Here is a 17,359-nt window from a genome sequence, read left to right as displayed (position 1 = left end):
ACTGATATAAACAATGGCATTTTGAATTTTGCAGAAAAATGTATGTAACCAGAAAAAAATATCTTGAGGAAGGTAATCTAGACCTAGAAGAACAATATAGTATATATTCAACCATACATGCATATTAACTGCTAAGTAAATAATAAGTTACAATTCATAGACCTAGAAAGGTTAGATAAAGAAATAGGCTATAGGAATCATGGATCTCCTTGGGCAGGGGAAAAAGGACAGTTTTTTTTGTGTGTGTGTGTGAATTAAGGGAGTGTAGGGATGGGAATAGGTGGGGTCAGGTTCATGGGGAGAGATGAAGTGAGAGTTAGGATTAAGATAAATGGAATTGGATGCATATACAGTTGTGCTGTGGAAATCTCATTCAGAGGAAACTTCATTGAAGGTGATTCTATTCGTAGAGTAGGAACTCTGACTTGGCCATCTCTTATAGACAAAGAAGGCTTAAAGTGGCTAAACTTGGCCACAGGGATCTGCAAACAACCCATGATCATGATAAAACAAAGGGGTGCCCTCCCCAAACTGACAGCATGACCTCACTGCCAAGGACAGCATCTACAAAGTTCATAAAGGACAAGTCGTGCATATTTTCTTTCATTCTAAATTCCTACATTCTAGACTGTTTCCTACAGGTATTCTGCAGGGTACCAAAACTAACACGAGAGCACCAACGTAGCCAAAAATCCTTTGAACCACAATTTGTCCTCCCTGAAAGATGTACCAGGGCAATGTGGTGCCAAACTTGGGAGGATAGCCAATTAATATGATAGTATATTTAAGTGATCCCAAAAGTTTCACCAGAGAACTACTAAACCTGATAAACACCTTCAGCAAAGTGGCTGGGTATAAAATTAACTCAAATAAATCAGTAGCCTTCCTCTACACAAAAGAGAAACAACCCGAGGAAGAAATTAGGGAAATGACACCCTTCATAATAGTCCCAAATAATATAAAATACCTCCGTGTCACTTTAAAAAGCAAGTGAAAGATCTATATGATAAGAGCTTCAAGCCTCTGAAGAAAGAAATTGAAGAGGACCTCAGAAGATGGAAAGATCCCCCATACTCATGGATTGACAGGATTAATATAGTAAAAATGGCCATTTTACCAAAAGCAATCTACAGATTCAATGCAATTCCCATCAAAATAATAATCCAATTCTTCAGAGAGTTAGACAGAAAATTTTGAAAATTTATCTGGAATAACAAAAAACCCAGGAGAGCTAAAAATATCCACAACAATAAAGCAACTTCTGGGGGAATCACTATCGCTGAACTCAAGCAGTATTCCAGAGCAATAGTGATAAAAACTGCATGGTATTGGTACAGAGACAGACACATAGACCAGTGGAATAGAACTGAAGACCCAGAAATGAGCCCACACAGCCATGGTCACTTGATTTTTGACAAAGGAGCCAAAACCATCCAATGGAATAAAGATAGCATTTTCAGCAAATAGTGTTGGTTCAACTGGAGGTCAACATGTAGAAGAATGCAGATCGATCCATGCTTATCACCCTGTACAAAGCTTAAGTCCAAGTGGATCAAGGACCTCCACATCAAACAAGATACACTCAAACTAATAGAAGAAAAAGAGGGTAAGCATCTCAAACACGTGGGCACTGGAGAAAATTTCCTGAACAAAACACCAATGGCTTATGCTCTAAGATCAAGAATGGAAAGATGGGATCTCAGAAAACTGCAAAATTTCTGTAAGGCAAAGGACACTGTTGTTAGGACAAAGCGATAAGCAACAGATTGGAAAAAGATGTTTACCAACACTACAACTGATAGACGGCTTATATCCAAAATATACAAAGAACTCAAGAAGTTAGACCACAGGGAGACAAATAACCCTATTAAAAAATGGGGTTCAGAGGTAAACAAAGAATTCACAGCTGATGAATGCTGAATGGCTGAGAAACACCTAAAGAAATGTTCAACATCTTTAGTCATAAGGGAAATGCAAATCAAAACAACCCTGAGATTTCACCTCACTCCAGTGAGAATGGCTAAGATCAAAAACTCAGGGGACAACAGATGCTGGCGAGGATGTGGAGAAAGAGGAACACTCCTCCATTGTTGGTGGGTTTGCAGACTGGTACAACCATTCTGGAAATCAGTCTGGAGATTCCTCAGATAATTGGACATTGAACTACCTGAGGACCCAGCTATACCTCTCTTGGGCATAAACCCAAAAGATGCCCCAACATATAACAAAAACACGTGCTCCACTATGTTCCTAACAGACTTGTTTATAATAGCCAGAAGCTGGAAAGAACCCAGATGCCCTTCAACAGAGGAGTGGATACAGGAAATGTGGTACATCTACACAATGGAATACTACTCAGCTATCAAAAACAATGACTTTATGAAATTCATAGGCAAATGGATGGAATTGGAAAATATCATCCTGAGTGAGGTAACCCAATCACAGAAAAACATACATGTTATGTGGGAAGGTAAGAGTGTCGTTTTCTCTTAGTGACTCATGTGGTAGAAACAGCACCATGACATGTGTGAGTGAAGCATTTCAAGAGCTGTTGACTGGATGGGGTGGTGGTACATGCCTTTAATCCCAACACTCAGGAGGCAAAGACAGACATATCTCTGTAAGTTTTAAGCCACCCTGGTCTACACACCAAGTTGCAGAAGAGCCAGGGATGTTTCTCAGGAACTAAAAAGCAGGAGTATAACTGCAACTTTTTAAAACCTATTTTTAATGATGGTTCTTAAGTATTTTAACTTTCCTGTCAGCCATTTTTACCAGAGGTAGTGGGAAAGAAAGGATATGGGGGAGTGGACTTGTTTAGAAATGGTTCTTTAGAGCAACTCCCATCTGTTTTTTCAGATGGAAAATCGGCAGTTCAGTTCACAGGTCAGCAGCAGCAGCTTGATCTACTCACAAACCCTTCACAGATACATCAGCGATCCAGTTCGGTAGACTCTGGACAGTAAACATGAATCAGCAGCTTTGGCACTACCTTGCAGAGCCAGGCAGGCCTCAGCAGGCATGAGTCAGCAAGATCATACTGATTTCATGACTCCCTGAAAATGTCTGCACAGCATGCATATCAAAATCTTTCTTAGAAAGGAGAGACTACTCAGTTTTTGCAATTATTCAGGGCACTAGCCTGGCATGCTGGCACATGCCTCTAACTCCACCATTCGGGAAACAGAGGCAGGCAGATCTCTGAGTTTAAGACCATTCTGATCAATAAAGTAAATTAGAGAATATCCAGAGGTACCTAAATAAGCCCTGGGGCTGAAGGGTAATAGGGCCCTTCAGAAGTTTTAGTAGAATTTCTTGATTACCATACACAAGATTTAAGGAAATGGGTGGTCCTTTCTCCGACCCCAGATATCTTAATCAAACAATTGGCTTTTGAAAATACTAATAGAGAAACACTGCCTCAAAAACCAAACAAACAAACAAACAGACAGACAAAGCCAAATGAAAAACAACAATAAAATAAAAGAAAGAAAACACTAATCCATACTCTTAAGTGACCTTGCCACCAAGTTATTTCTGAACTGTAAATAAAAATGCCTACACTCAAAAGCTGTGCAGAATTGAGATCGGTGATCCCTGGTGTTCCCAGCTTGGGGATGGGAGGAGACCATGACAGGGGTAGATAGAAAAAGGTAAACAGAGCAGAGGAGGAGCCACCATGAGGAAAGATAATGGCCACGTGATTTGGCTAATTGGGGTTAAAAGCAGTCCAGACAAAACCAAGGCAAATTATGTAATGGAATTATTGGCTGAGAAATATGCATAATTGTGTACAGGATAGCTATCTGCCCAGTTCATGTGCTAATTAAGGATTATCATAAATATAAAGCTTGTATGCATCTTTTATCCAGAAACAAAATGAACAAAGGATGGGTAGAAATTCATGGTTGAGATCAAATACTTTCTATCACACAAAACCAGACTCCAGCACCTAGAATTACAATCTTCCCAATCCCAGATACCTACAGACTAGTATAAAAACACAACCAGTCACAGCCAGGGCATTCAAATGTCTATTAGAGACCATCAACACTATCACAGAAGGCCCTGAATATGTCAACATGACGGAAGACCGAGAATAAAAAAGAGTGTAAAACAGCATTTGCACATATGATAGAGGTCTTTAAAGAGAAAAATAAAGAAATCTGTGAAAACCCTAACTGTGGAAGGAAACGAATAAAGAAAACCTAAACAGGGAGATGTGGATGAGTAAAAGGTAGGAACTCAAATAGTCTCTCAGAGGCAGATTTTAATAAGAGACTACAACAGATGGAATAGAGAATCTCAGGCATTGAAGAGATGATAGGAGGAATGGATGTATAGATAGAGGAATATGTTAAATCCAAAAGGAGGAAAAGAGTGGAGGGGGAATAAGAAGAAAGGAAATGGAAAGAAAGAAAGAAAGAGACAGAGAGAGAGAGAGAGAGAGAGAGAGAGAGAAAGAAAGAAAGAAAGAAAGAAAGAAAGAAAGAGAGAAAGAGGGGAGAGGGGGTTGGGGATTTTGCTCAGTGGTAGAGCCTTTGCCTAGCAAATGCAAGGCCCTGGGTTTAGTCCCCCGCTCTGAAAAAAAGAAAATAAAAAGAAAGAAGGAAGAAAGGAAGGAACGAAGGAAGGAAAAAGAAAGAAAGAAAGTCAATCCTGTGAGAAAATATCGAAGAAATAGATAGGGGTTTTGGACAAAATAACAAATATAATAATAAAATGATAAAGACAATAAAGTATATAAGAAGGACGAAAAGAAACTCGGGTCAAAAGCAAAAAACCCACAAAACAAAACAAAGAAAAAAACATTGTCAACAAAAATACAGAAGAAAATGTCCTTAACTTAAATAAGAGACTTATCAAAGTGAAAGGAGCAAACAGAGTATGAAATGGCCTGGAGTTGAAAAAGAATCCCCCTGGGCATATATTACCTAAGCCAGTAAGCATGGAGAACAAATAAAATGTAATAAAAGCTGCAAGGGGAAAAGGACTAGTAACATATAAATGCAGTCCTCCTATAAGAATTACACACTACTTCTCCCTAGAGACTCTAAGAGTCATAAGAGCCTAGATAGATGTGCTGCAGACTAAGAGACCAGACTAATAAAATTGTATTTTAGTTGACCCTACGGCTAGGGAACGGGTTCGGGCTCCGACTCGGGCTCTGGCTCTGGCTCAGACTCAGGCTCAGGCTCAGGCTCAGGCTCAGGCTTGGGCAAGGTCTTGGGCCAGGGATAGGACTAGGGTTTGTGCTCTGGCTCAGGATAGGGCTTAGTCTCTGACTCTGACCAGGTCCGGAGCTCGGGCTGGTGCTCAGACAAGGGTTAGTTCTAGGGCCAGGTCTCGGGCTAGGTCTTGGGCTGGGTCTCAGGCTCAGGCTCAGACTAGGACATGGGCTCGGTCTCAGGCTCGGGCTAAGGCATGGGCTTGGTCTCAGGCTCGGGCTAGGACATGGGCTCGGTCTCAGGCTAGGACTCAGGCTCAGGCTAGGGATAAGATGGAGTTGGGGGCTCACCCAGGGATGTGGACTCTGACCGGGGAGAGCAGGGGCATCAGGGAGCATGAGAGTATGTGTCACACCTGATACAGTGCTGCAGTCTTTGTACTGGACAAGGTAAGGAAGCAATGAATCTGTAAAGAGCCTGGCCCTGGTTTTTCATGCTATGAAACCAACCGAATCAGAGGGAGGGTTATTTTATGATTTATGTACTTGAAAGGGGACATAGAGACTCTATGTGCAGGGGCAGAGAAGCCTAGTCGAAAGACTCCCCTCAAAGATAAAAAGGAGTCAAAGCTTCTGTCCTCTAAATGTGAACAAAAACTTGTGTTAGGCACAGCAGAATTCAAACCACTAAGGTTAATGATTGAGTTCAACTTTGTGGCTATAGGGTATCACCAGGAGTAAATCCATCACAGCATGGTGTTTTTTGAACAGGCACCATGGCCATCAGAATACAAAGGGAAAAGCACAGAATCATGGGAAATCAAAGTGGTAATACCATGACACATGGCAGAAAGATGCAGGCAAGATGGAGCTGGAGTCAGGTAGCAGGGAAAAAGGAGATAAGTACACGGTGGCTTAGGAAGCAGAGCTAGTGGGATCTACTGTCTGACTCATGGGATCCACCATGTGATTGGGGTCTGTGTCCTTTCAGTTCCATTGCAGTTGACCACTTTCTGTCTCTTGAGTGTCTGTGTTCCCATAAAATGCTTGTGAATGGAGAAGCTCTGTGAAAGAGTGTCTCTTCCTCCTAAATTTCCAGTTTTCCTGGAGAATAGGATATGACTCCTGGCTGAGATTCCTGTGGATTTTCAGGAGCTTAAGTGAAAGTTGATTGGCTTTGTCACTTCTCTGTTGCTCTGACTAAATATGTGTACAAAAGCAACAGTTAAGGGAGAGAAGTTTACTTTGTTTTATAGTTGCAAGATGCACCATAGTGGAAAGTCAAGACAGCAGGAGCTTGAGAGCTGTTGTACTGACTGCAAGCAGAGAGCAGAGGGAGATGCTGGTATTCAAATCACTTCATCGACCATATCCAGTCCACTATCCCAGTCAACCATAGAGGGTGGGTCTCCCCATTTCAATTAGTCTAATCAAAAGTGTTCTGCACAGGCATGTCCAGAGGCTAACCTAAATCTAGCAATGCCTTATATAGTAGAGCTAATAATCAAATGATCTTCCACTTGGGTCCCTAGAGGTGTGTCTCCAGGGAGATTCCAGGTGTTGTCAAGGTGATGATCAACAAACATTACCAACCATGCAAACTATGAAGACAAGTTATTCATTTAGACTGAAGCCTACTTGCCATGAATTCCTAGAAGTCCTGGAAAGTAGAAATTCCATAAATATCAAAACCTGAACAACCTCCTCACTTACCTGTCAGGCATGCTAGACCAACACTTCTGAAACTGTGACCTGGACAAGCACCAGTAGCTTCACTACCTGGAAATTATCAGAAATGCAAAATTTAACTCTACTCAACCTATTCTCTGGATGAAGCCAATCACTTCCTCTCATTGGACTGCCTGGAATGGATGGCTTTCTCCATGTGCAGCAAAGCTAAGTTCACAGCAAATTGCAGTTGGGTGTTTGGAGCTTCCTTTTCCTGCCCTTCACTATTACCTGACTTAGTAAAAAGAATCAGCAGGCCCCATCTGTTATTGACAAGGGGACCATTCCAATCTTTGAGAAAAGCAAGATTTAGAAATCAGTATAGTCTTGAAAATCATCACAATGAAGGTAGCTAGATCTTACCATGCCCTGGCAAAGAATCTACAAAACCAGAAACATTGATTTTTGTTGTTATTTCTATTAACAGAATGCTAGAACTAAGAAGGACTAAACAGGTGACCCAGGCGACATATAGAACAACATATTTAATTGGGGACTTGCAATTTCAGAGTTTTAGAGCAAGAACATGAGGCATGAACAGCTGAGAACTCTGATGTTGATGAGGAAGTAGAAGAAAACAAATTCTAACTGGGAATGGTGGGGGCCTTTGCAACCTCAAAATCCACTCCCAGTAACATAGCTCCATCTCGGGTCCAGACCTTGAAACACTGGTGGTCTTGGAGTTTCCTGGAGATGGAAAGAATGTAATGGTCAAGAACTCTGAGAGTTGTACAACCTGAGATGTTCCTCATGAAATCTCTTTGATGGCCAATGCTTTAAAAGAATCTGACACCTCCAGCCCAAAAATGGATCAAAATTGAAAGTTGCCTGGTTTGTCACCTCTAGAGTTAAGTTTGGTTAAGGCACCTTCTGTTTAGGATGCCAATGAGATGCAGATGGTGAGGATCTATGACTGGGGTCCATATGGTCTCTTCAGGTGCATGAATGTATGGTTGGGACCCTGATAATTTTCTCTATGTATTTATCTCTCCGTATATTTCTGTCACTTCTATTGATTGGAGTCAAAGATCTAAAAGAGAAGGGAAGTGAGCCCTCCTGGGAAAACAGCTACTGCTGCCCCTGGGATGATACACAACTTCCCATAGGCTCATAGGTCATGCTGGCCCATCCATGCTGCACCCCTCTTCTGGCAGCAACTGTGGCTGCAAGTCGGTGCTACTGATGCTAAGGTAATGCTAGCAGTAGGGGCTCCTGAGCAGCATTGTGGGTGGTGGACACAGGCCCAGGAGGAGTTGTGTGGAGTAGGATGGCTATGATGGATGTCTCAGGCACTATGACCCTGGAGGAGACTAGTGGCCTATCTATCCAAAAGACTTGATCTTGTTTGGCCTGCTTTTTTGTGATCAGTTGCTGCTACAACCATACTAATAAATATATTGACTTTGTGCCAGGAACTGTTATTAACTTACATCTCCATCATTGTAATGAACCTCCTGAGGGGAACTGCAGTAAGTGGATGCATAACATTGAAATAACCCATTATGAGGCATGTCTTCTGGGCCAGACCCATATCTGACTTAATAAAACAATAGCCGTCAGCCCACCCAGCCCACTACCAGATGATAACCCAAAGTAGCCACTCCAGGACAGCAGCCAAGTTCAGGTCATCAGACTCCACCGAACAGAGGAGGGACATAGCCATGGACGTGGAGAGACCCCACAACAACCCACATAAGGGGAGATGTACTCCAGGAACTGCCCAGGCTCTGGCTCCTCCAGTTCTGATCAACAGGAGCTCAAAGCTCAGATCCTGCCGGCAGGGTCTGACAATACAGAAACAACCGTAGCTGGGGTAGAAGGTGGATGTGATCAGCTTCATCTCCTGTCTTAAGCAGGAACCCAGGCCTGATTGCTGCTACCTCTGCAGTTGTGGCTGCTGCATCCTGCTCTGCTCTGGGGCTGGCTGGAAGCCTCTGGCTTCCACTCTGGGCTCCACTGAAGCTGCACTCTGCACTTCCTACAGAAATGAAGAGGTTTTATATGGAGCAGCTTTGTTCAACATGAAATCAGGTATACTAGGTTGCAGTGGTCACCTATCCAGGATGGTATCGGCCCAGTCCCTCAGCCAATGGACTTCAACAAAAAGGGCTGACCTTCTGGCTTTATCCCATTCATTTTGCTGGGAGAAGGGCAAAGACATGAATACTGCAAACAGTTGACATGCATTTGCCAATGCCAGTGTCCATAGGCCCTCTTTAGAGAGTGGGGACTCCTCACCTTGACAGAAAGAACACAGGAGGAAACCAAGTGACCAAAAGAAACAGGACGCAAATGGATGGCAGTTCTTGTTGAACAAGAGACCCATACTCTCTGCTGTTATCAGAAGACAAAAAATTCTGTATATGGTTTGCCTCTACCTCTGAGATTTGACAATGCACTCACCTTCATGATCAAACTTTCCCCTAAATCTGGCAAAAGCCCTAAATGTTCATCTAAAATTACATTGTGCATAGAGGCTGCAAAAATCAGGAAGGATAAAATAAATGTGTCGATGAAAGCTATGAAAATTGGACTAACCTCCTATTTTTAGCCCTAAGGGTCAGATGCCACCCATATTGAGATGTTCACTAGGTAAAAGTTACTAGCCATTCCCCTGGCACATTCTTAAAGACCCTGCAACAGACCCAAAAGACTATTCACAATGCTGAGCCCTTGCTCATGTCTGAGCTTGACCAAAAGTTCCAGACTGGAAACCTTATTTGGACAAAGAGGATCCTGACACAGAGCTTGGAACCAATGGTGAAAACCTATATATTGCGGTCCTCAGCACCCAGTCTCACCACACCCTGCTAAACGGGGCTATAGAATATAGGTCATCACCCATTAAAGATAAAACAGACACAGTTCTCATAATGATAGTTTTCTCATTTTCTTTAGATTTATATGTTTCATTAATCGTTTAATTAAGCCATACATGTTTGAACACATAAAACATTTTAAAATAATATTTGTATGATTATAACAACTTTCCAAGCTTAAAACTTTAAAATCGTATGTTCTTAAGTTACCAAATATTTTCTATTACTTCATCTCTTTTGTCATGATCACTCAGCAACCTTGTTTTGGCACAAATTACCACATGAATGCTAGAGCCCAGTTTCATATGCTGTTCACAGAATGATGTCATGGTAATGATGCCAAACACAGTGGGCTTCCAACCTCAATAAATTGTACTTTTCTTATGTTGTCTTTTTCTGTAGGAAACTCTGATAATCCAAAAGATCAGAAGCAGGGAGCTCACAGCCAATCTAAGTGCTACCTCCAATTCTATCAGCTAGAAATGGGACCAATCTAAGGTCACTCCGGGGCATCTCCAGGGAAAGGGTACATGTTTAATGTCACCAAGCTACCAGCTAGTAGTTCCTGGGTTCAGATTCCTTTAGTCATGCACAGTAGATTAACTCCAAGAATGACAGTCAAATGTTTTTCAGGCCCCAGAGACAACATACATTGCTCTCACTAACAATTGACGGAAATGTTGAGGAGCCAAATCTGGACCATTAGTAACTGGTTCCCTCAAGATTTGCCAGAATGAGGGGGGTCCACAGAACTTATGGCTTCGGACTCACCCTGCAGACTCACCCAGCTTTCAGTGTGGCTCTGCTTCTTGCATCTTGAAATGGAGGATTTGGATCTGAGAAGGCAGATCCTCTAATGCAGTGTACACAGGCAAATGCCTTCATGATCACAGGGTTTGTGCACACCTAGTTTTATTGGCATAAAAATGTTTTCCAACTTACACCACATCCCAGGATTTTGGGTGCCCCCTCTCAGTCTGCGTCCTCAGTAACACTTCTATGGGCTTTGCTCTTAATCTATTCTGGACTTGTTATCTCACTGAAAAAAATTCATTTTAGACAAACTATGAGGGGGCTTTGAACTGACTATGTAGTCCTGGCTGACCCAAACTCACAGAGATCCTCCTGCTTCATCTTCCCAGTGCCAGGATTACAAACATGTGCCACCATGACTAGAATGTCTCTCCTTGAAATCTGGATATGTTTTACATGTTAATATTGGTGTTCTACATACAGTATACTTAAAGCCTGCAATTTGGAGATTTTCTTGTTTATGAAGCTTCCTCTGGACCTTTTCCCTATTTTTAAAATTCCTGCCTGTTCACACGGATTGTAGATGTCCTACCACATGAGTTCCTTCCCCATTACTAAATCACATGCCCAAGAATCAACTTAATGAAGGGGTGTACATTGGTCAACAATTGGAGGCCACAGTCCACCATGGCAGGTTGAGCAGCTGTCTATATTTTATCCTCTCTGAGAATGCAGAGAGCAATGAATACTTATACTCCACCCACTTTCTCTTTATATACAGTCAAGGCCAATTGATTGATCAGTGCTGTTCACTGTTAAGATTTATTGTCCAACTAGCCTGACCCCAGTAGTGTCTCAGGGTATCCAGAAGGCTTTGTAATCAAGGATTGGTACATTTCTTTAGGCTCTTGTTTTTTTTTTGTTGTTGTTGTTGTTGTTTTGTTTTGTTTTTTTTGTTTTTTGTTGTTTTTTTTTTTTGAGACAGGGCCTCACTCTGGGCTGAAGTTGGTCTTCACCATGACTTATTCTCTGTCTCCAGGTTGTTAGAATTACAGGGCTTAAACACCACATTTGCCTGGAAATCTCCACAGACCTAAATCTATTTGTTTCTTGGTGATCAAAAAGAGAATCTAACAATGGTCAAGCTAGGCCCAATGTCTTTGCTCCTTTCCTGCTACTTGCTGATTGAAATGTAGAAGTCTCAACTGTCTCTCTAGTACCATGGCTTCCTGTGTTCCCACCCCCCATGACAATAATGGACTAGAACCCTGAAAATGTTAAGCCAGTCCCAATTAAAAATTTTCCTCTGTAAGTGTTGTCATGGTCATGGTGTCTCTTCATAACAATTCAACATTGACTACGACCCTGGTATTATGTCTGATATTAAACAACTGTAAACTCAACCAGGCATGATGTTAGTAGAACATCCAGGTGAGATGATGTTGTGGCCACAAGCTCACAGAGAAACCAAACCAACAGATACCTGTAAGGTCTCATGGGCAGGTCTCTGTTTTCTTTACTGTCCTCTTTCCATCTATCTTACTGATTTTTATTCTCCCCATGAACAGAGTGTAAAAATACATTGCCTTTACGTCTAAGTCATCTTTAGCCTTCTATTTAAGGCCTGAGTTTGTGGGACAAGGTTTCTTAATAGAATCTTCACCTTTGGTATATTTCTAATCTCTGGATTCTTGGGCCCTGAAGAACAAAATAGGAACCAGGTTCTTAGAGACTCTCAAACAGTAGAAATGAAGTCCATGAACTCCGTGAAAATTTTTATCAACCCAAAGTCAAACTGATTCAAATCAACGCTGGCCCACTAAATTATCAGAGCATCTTCAAGAGAGAAAGCTCCCAGTACTGGGGACAAAAGTTGAAACTTGAGCTATTAATCGCATTTCAGATGAAAGCGATGTGGACTGGGAATCACAGGCAAGAGGATCTCGAGGTTGGGTTAAGTCTGGGCTGTGCATTGAGAGCCTTTCTCAAAAGAACAGCCATAAGGAAGTGACATGGAAACAAGATGTCATCTCAGAGGATGTCACTTTACATGATTTGGTGATTTAATCCTATGAAAAGAAACTCAGATATGCGGTGACAGTCCAATGGCAGAACCTTGTCTAGCACAGACAAATAGAAAGACAGGAAGGAGGGAGGAAGAAGGGTCAAAGATGAGCGATGCTACAGGCCTTCAAATGTTAAGAATGCTATCCCTAAGAACAGGAGGAAAGCTAGCTGTCCCACACTGTAGCAGTGCTTACAGTTTACTGCAGTTCAGAAACTGGAGATGATTGTCCCTGTGTTGCTGTACAAAAAGGACTGGAACAGTAGCAAAGACAGTGGCTGCACCCATTTCATGGGTGCTTTAGAGCAAGACACCTTCTGAAGAGGTTTCCACATAAAAATGTCCAAGTGGTACCTCTGAGCTTAAAATTTGATAGCTTAGGTAAAATCAGATTTTTCTTATTTCCAAATGAAGTTTTGAAGGTTTTCAAGTTGTTCCTCTAGAGGGTGCCCAAGTTCTTGAATATTCTGACAGTGAACCTCTCCAAGAGAAGTTTTGAAGGTTTTCAAGTTGTTCCTCTAGAGGGTGCCTAAGTGCTTGAATAATCTGTCAGTGAACCTCTCCAGGCATCTCCCCAGTGGTCAAGGTTTAATATGGGAACAGTTAGTTATTTTTACACAGTTTTTTTTTTTTGCTTGTGTGTGTGAGCTGTCCCTTGTCGAGAACAGTTTTCTGTTTTCTTCAATGAGGAGTGTCGTTCATTTGTGAGCCTTCATCAACTCAAAGTGAAATGGTTAAAAATATTTATCCTGTTAGAATAGGCTGCATCTTTTTCACAACTCATTAAAAAATGACAACAACGATAACAAAACTCTGGCTTTTGAGATGATGTATACTAATTCACATTGTTTACCTACCTGTAGTGCTATATGAACACTACTTAAAAGGCAAAATAAACTTGGTTGATATTAAAAAAAGAAAGGTGGCAGAGCTGCAGAGGAACAGCCTTGGAAGATGCTACTGACAGGGAGACTCCAGGCTCAGCCTCATCCCATGAAGAAGATGACAGAACACAGAAATCTTCCTGTTCCTGCTAGCGCTGTGGCAGTGCACACCTGCCCTCCTGATGCTTGGGGAACTGAGACAGGAGAGCCTGGAGTTTGAGGCTACAAAGGGAGGCACTGTGCTTTCTCATTACCAAGCCTACTATAGCACAGATCAGCACAACTCAGAAATGGGTCTCTCCCGCTCTTGCAGTTGCAAAGGGAAATGGGATGTAGCTTTGGACAGTTCTCAAGCTCCATCTGAGTCTCCCCTCTCCAGCTCTGAGCCTGGTCTCGCCAGTTTGTTGGATGTGAATTCTATGATCCCAAATTAATGTGCAAAATCTTTTTCCTATAATCCAGCTTTTCATCAAAGCCACTAAGAACCAGAAGCTTACCAAAAAGCCACGGCTTCTTAAGAACTTTTTACTTCTTTTGTTTTCAAGGGCCCAGGTCACCATCAAGGAGACTAAAGCTGGGGTAGGAAGAGCATGAGACGGTCTCAGAGGTATTGGGCCTGTACTGGGAAGATCTTTTCAGATACCCCTGGAGTGCCCTGAACTCACAGGCAGGGGATTTAGAGGTGGGACTCATTATCCTAGTAGCTAGATATGGAAATGGCACTTCCAAGTCCTATTTGGGGATGGCTTGCCCAGGGAGCTTGGCTCAGTGGAGTGTAGAATGAATGCCAACATTAACAATAATTCTGGTGCAAGTGCAAATGTCTGCATTAAGTTCTCAAAAAATCCTTTTATGGTCCATCTGTTTGTACACACCCTGGTTCCAAACCTTGTTTTGCCTCAGGACCCACATTCTTAGAAACTTTCTAGCTTGCTGTAGACTTGGCCTGCTTCTGCCTTCTGTTCTGCAACACTGACTGGATGCTAAGATTCATTCTTAGGCTGTGACATTTGAGCCTTTGCAAAATATATTATGTTTATTCACGCCCCCCTCTGTGTGTGTGTGTGTGTGTGTGTGTGTGTGTGTGTGCACTTGTGCACATGAATTCCACTGTGCACTGTGTGGCATCAGTGGATAACTTTTGGGAGGAGTTCTGTCCTTTGGACCTGATTCCAGAGAGCACACTCAAGTCGAGAAGCTTGGTAGCAAGTTCCTTTACCTGATGAGCTTGTTGGTCCAGTCTGAGCTTTCACTTAACCCTTAGCCCCTCGTTCCCCATCAGCAACAAGAAAGCAATCTCCGCAGGGTTACTTTTGGTCCAACGTGACTTTCTTAGGTCCCAACAGCAACATTTTAATTAAAATTCAACATAGTAACTAAATTGCTAAATTTAATAGGAATTACAGAATGTGGGCTCCTCTGATTCTGTATTGCTTTCCATATTCTTAATTAACAGTCTTCTATACAGTAAAACAGTCATCATTTGGACCTATTTGGTTTCCTTAAGATACATTTTTAGGAAGATTTTACCAAATTTGGATGTTTAATTTGCTCCTCAAATACCAATTTTCAAACTAGGAAGTGAGTGTTCTATGAACTTCAAATGAGAACTCACTCAATAGATTTTTTTAAAAAACGCTTTTGAGTCATTGAAAGCTGTTTCTACCTCCTTCTTTGTAGGTCTCAGAATTCCTGGGAGGCCTTTTGTTTTCCTAATGAGAAAGCAGACTGTGGTGGAGCAGTGGATGGATGCACTGACACTATCTCTCCTCTTGCTGTGCCTTCCATGCAGATGCCTGAAGCCTTGGAGGAGCTGAATGGTAGAGTTTCTTTGTATCTTCCAGAGGAGAAGAAAACACCATCCAGAATCCTTGTGACAAGCACTCGCTTGCGATTGAGCAAGTGTCATGTTGCCTGTCATCTGAAAGGCAGCAGAGAAGCATCATCATTGTGTCCCCACTCTAAAAACAAAATGCAAGTCTCTGGGCATGCTGGTGGCATCCCACACTCCCCCTGACCTGCTGGCTCATCCTGCTGCATAGGACATCATCTGCACTTGGAACTCCTCGGTCTCCACCAATGGTTCTTCAACTCTCAAGTCATGTACATTTTCAGATCATTGAACTACTCTGCAGGATACTGGTGCTACTAAGGCTGGAGACGTTAAGACATGTGCACATCCAGTGTATCCTCAAAGGCTTCAGTCCTTCGTGAGTTCTAGGTTACCTTCATGGTTCTCATCTTTCTCTCATCCTCTATGACCAGAGATCTACTCAGACTGCCGTTCTAGCAGGTCCTCAACGAGGTTCTAGCTCAAAATAAGAACCAAGGATAGTGACTGATGGTGCTGCAGGATAGCAAACATCCAATAGCCAGCAACATAGAAACTTCACAGGACTCTGTGGACTGTGTGAATGACAGTGCACACCCTTTAAATCTAGTCTCCAGGTTTCAGTGACTTCTGTTTGCTACAGTGAATGGTGTGAGCCTTGTCTAGTTTACTACCAGGAACAGATAGAGTTCTTAGAACTCCTTTTGAAAACATTTAGACATGTGTAGAAATCAGGAAGTAAAGACTGAGTGTTTTGAAAGACATGAGTCTTGCCACTGGAACTATGCAAGCCCTCCATAACATTAACGTCCTCCATGACATTCTCCTTTCCTTCATGTTTATCTTTGCCTTCCTTTGAAGAATGACCTACAGCAAGTAACTTGCCTTCCAAAGCCTCTGACTTACAGATTCATAAAGAAAACTATGAATTTTAGATTTCAAGTAATAAGTATTAGTCAGAGTTCTTCAAAGAAATGAAAGAAACAGAACCAATTGTATATGTCTCTCTCTGTATGTGTGTTCTGTATACACAGTCATATGATGCACAATTTTTTTTCAATAGTGTATTTCACACTGAAGCTACAAAACTGCCTAGGAACAGTTTTCTCAGTCTGTATTCCAGCCCTTGACTTACATGGGGCTCTCTATGTGTGTCTACTTGTAAAGCCAGTTTTATGTTTGAAAGAAATCTCAAAACAGTAGAGCTCACAGTTGAGATCTAGTCAGTCTGACAGCCTGAGAATTAAAAATGTCACTGACAGATCAGTCCCCCAAATCAAGCTAGGAATCAACCTTCACCTATATTCCTCTTTCTATTCAGCCAGCAACTGGCCAGATGTCACACATACATACACACATACACACATACATACACACACATATACACACATACACACAAACACACACACACACACACACACACACACACACACACACACACACAGAGGAGCAGTTATGTCCTTTAGTCCACCAGTGTGGATGCTAAGCTCTTTAGAACACTCTTCCATATATGGTAAGACATAATATTTAGTCAGCTCCTGGGCATCCTATGCCTGACCAAGTTGATGTCCAATTACTAATCACATGATGTTCCCCAAATAAAATGGCCTCAAGAACAGGAACTGAAAATTAGCAAAGCTTTATGTCTCAGTTCTAAAGCTGAGGGTATCAATATGTTTTCTGTTAAGAAATCTTAGACTATGTATAAACTAAACTTGTACTGAGATGCTGATGCTACAATTAGAAGTGGGAAAAAAATCACTTTTAAACTACAAAATGAGGATTCCAATTTACTAAGCCAGCCTGATGGTCTAACTGCAGAAGTAGAGACAGAAAGGCAACCATCCAGTCATATGTCTGAAACACAGAACACAGTAGAACTGCTACCTCTCTCTGTCCAATACTAAAAACAAACAGACAAATAAACAGACAAAACTGGTGTCTTGAATACGTGGCGACTGAAAGCACGCAGCCCAGAAGTGTAATTGATAAGATATGAAGTTCTAAGAATGTAAGACTCAGCTCTGGTATCTTTCTTGTGACAAGTCCACCTTTAAGTAGGGATTACTCAACGAAGACCCAAAGCCACCTGTCATGCAGACAAACTTCCGT

The 17,359-nt window shown here is 41.9% G+C and overlaps 1 pseudogene; it reads left to right on the top strand.

The window, feature by feature from the left end:
* The window catches only part of LOC134481233 (N-alpha-acetyltransferase 11-like), a 39,661-nt pseudogene extending 23,274 nt beyond the window's left edge, over window positions 1-16,387 (top strand).
* The last annotated feature ends 972 nt before the right edge of the window (window positions 16,388-17,359 follow it).

This window comes from Rattus norvegicus, chromosome 12, assembly GCF_036323735.1.
Source record: "Rattus norvegicus strain BN/NHsdMcwi chromosome 12, GRCr8, whole genome shotgun sequence".
NCBI classification, from domain to species: Eukaryota; Metazoa; Chordata; class Mammalia; order Rodentia; family Muridae; genus Rattus; species Rattus norvegicus.
The sequence above is the reverse complement of the archived record's forward strand: the minus strand, read 5'-3'. Positions and strand labels throughout refer to the sequence as shown.